The following is a 2505-nucleotide window of genomic DNA, read 5'->3' as shown; positions in this document are numbered from 1 at the left end:
TGCGAATTGAAAATTTATTTCGTCATGTTTCCGCAATTCTAGCGTTAAGAAGGGAGTATTTTACTGGCTACATAATTGTGATTATGTCATTTTTAAACTAAATCACGAAAAGGCGATTTCCATAGGCATAACAATTATGAAGTCCTACATGTACTGTCAATTTAAATGTGCAGGATATTTTTAGCTACGATTTACAGTGCAGTACAAATAAGTACTCTATACGTTTATTATTGTGTTATGAATGTAGTTTGGTTAATGTAGGTAACTAATGTACTTGTAGTGACCTTGTACTCAGATGAAGACTTGCATAGGCTCCGATCGCTGCCAAATTTGATTATGTCTCTCATAATCTAATCCATTTAAACTAAATTCGTGTTGAAAATTACGTTTTTGTAGTCATTTTGTCATAGTGGAATGGTATGAAGCCTGTTGTTAATTCAAGTAGTATATCGTCCACGTCAAGTGACATTCGGTTGATGACACATGTATCATTGTACTACCAATGCACAGTACATTTTCAAATGACAATGATATCACTGTTGCCTGACAACATAAGTGCTGCAACAGCTCTGGGGTAAACAGTTACAATAAACAATGCCATAATAAAATAAATAAATAAAATAAATATTTATTCAGTATATACATACATACAAACATACATACATAAGTACCAAGAATAACCCATGAAAACTCGAAAGCTTATTTCCAATGGGGTCCTTTTGATGGACGGATGTTTGCGCTAGGGGGTCATTTATGTGGGAGGAAATCGGAGTACCCGGAGGAAACCCACCTGTCCGAGCGGGCGACCGCCATACTCTCTCACATACAACCACTGCCGATCACGGGGATCGAACTCGGGTCTCAGCGTTGAGAAGCGAGAGCGCTACCTCTATGCTACCAGGACACCCTAATTTCAATGAAGCCGGAATAAACAGAATGATATCAATCACGATCTCGTGTATTATATTAGTAAATAAGATTGGTGGAATTTCCGATAATAAACAATGCTATATACATTTGTATGTCGTGCCTAATTCCTGAACAAGTACTTAAATTGTTATAGTAAACATACATTTGATAACACTTATTTTTCAAAATAAGAAATGTTAATAAAAAAAATGATTAAGAGGGGAGGAACAATATTCACTTTTAAACTTTGAATGTATCCACGATATAAACTAGTATTCATGTTCAGATATATTTGTGTAGTTACAAAGTACACAGATAAAAAAATATATATACTTTATCTTTACATAGATCAACATAACCCAAAATAAATTCGATCTTCACCGATCCATTATTACTGAAATTATCACATGAGAATCAGTTTCAGATGACAAATATAAAAGTCTGACCTAGACATAAACTGAAATATGTCATATTTTTTCTTCAAATTAGGAAACTTATTTCTGTTCATTTAAACAATTTTTGTTAATGGTATCGCATTTTGGTCTTCCGAATATTCACAGGATGTGATTGAAGTACAATTCAACTTGTAATGGAAAGTTTCCTTCATTTAAAAACCATATAAATCTATAGATTCACAAACGTTTGGGAAGAAAGTGTAAGGTCATCAACGTTGTTTTAATCATGAAACGTTGAACAAGAGCGTGCTGTTAGCTCAGAAAGGACAACTAACTCTATGTGTTTGCAGTGACAAAGCATCACGGATAACAACACCTAGAGTCTACATCCTTTTGGAAATTATTCAACCTGCCTGTAACTTCGAATGAGCCAACCTTTTACTTTGTCCCATCTAGCCACCTTAGATTCATGTATATACACACATGTCCTAAAAGATATTAAGTTCCGAAATAGTAAAGGAACTACATATATTTATGATATCACACAGATTTGAATGAATGAAGAAGTTTGACTTGTTTTCTGTATCGCCACGTTGATTGTCAAGGTGTACGGCGGGTGGTTATTACCGTATGCTTTTATATCTAAAATATCCCGTTCGTCTCAAATCCTGCATGTAAGTAATACGTAAGCATAAAAACTTCATCTGAATACGGGAAAGAGAGGTATGCGATCAAAGATACTGAGAAGGTGTATGGACTTCACAGGATTTAATCCAGTGACTGCTCTACCTGTAATCATAGTTCTTTTGTCAATAGTAAAATTGTGGTGTTTGATTGTATTTGATGTCTTATAACTATTCTTTTGATAACATCAACGACAAATCGCTAGGAGCTATGTAGATTTTATATTAATATCTGATTCACCTGGGAGTATAGCATGTAATATTATGTTCTAAATCGTAACTAAAATAAATTCCACATTTTCTAAGTGGTACGTGGAGTGAGGTAGATTTGACGGACTAATTCGCTATATAAAACCTACATTACAAAAATATCTTAGTGGGGGATGTTTTTCGAATATTTTATTTGCTGATAAAACTTCAAAATAAAAAAAATGCTGAAAATTGATTAAATTTTCAACCCTTGTAATTTTTTTTTCTCAGTGGATTGTAATATCATTCATTATCTATCTTACTAGTAT

Source organism: Ostrea edulis, chromosome 3 (assembly GCF_947568905.1).
Source record: "Ostrea edulis chromosome 3, xbOstEdul1.1, whole genome shotgun sequence".
Classification (NCBI taxonomy): Eukaryota; Metazoa; Mollusca; class Bivalvia; order Ostreida; family Ostreidae; genus Ostrea; species Ostrea edulis.
This window is presented reverse-complemented; position numbering follows the sequence as displayed.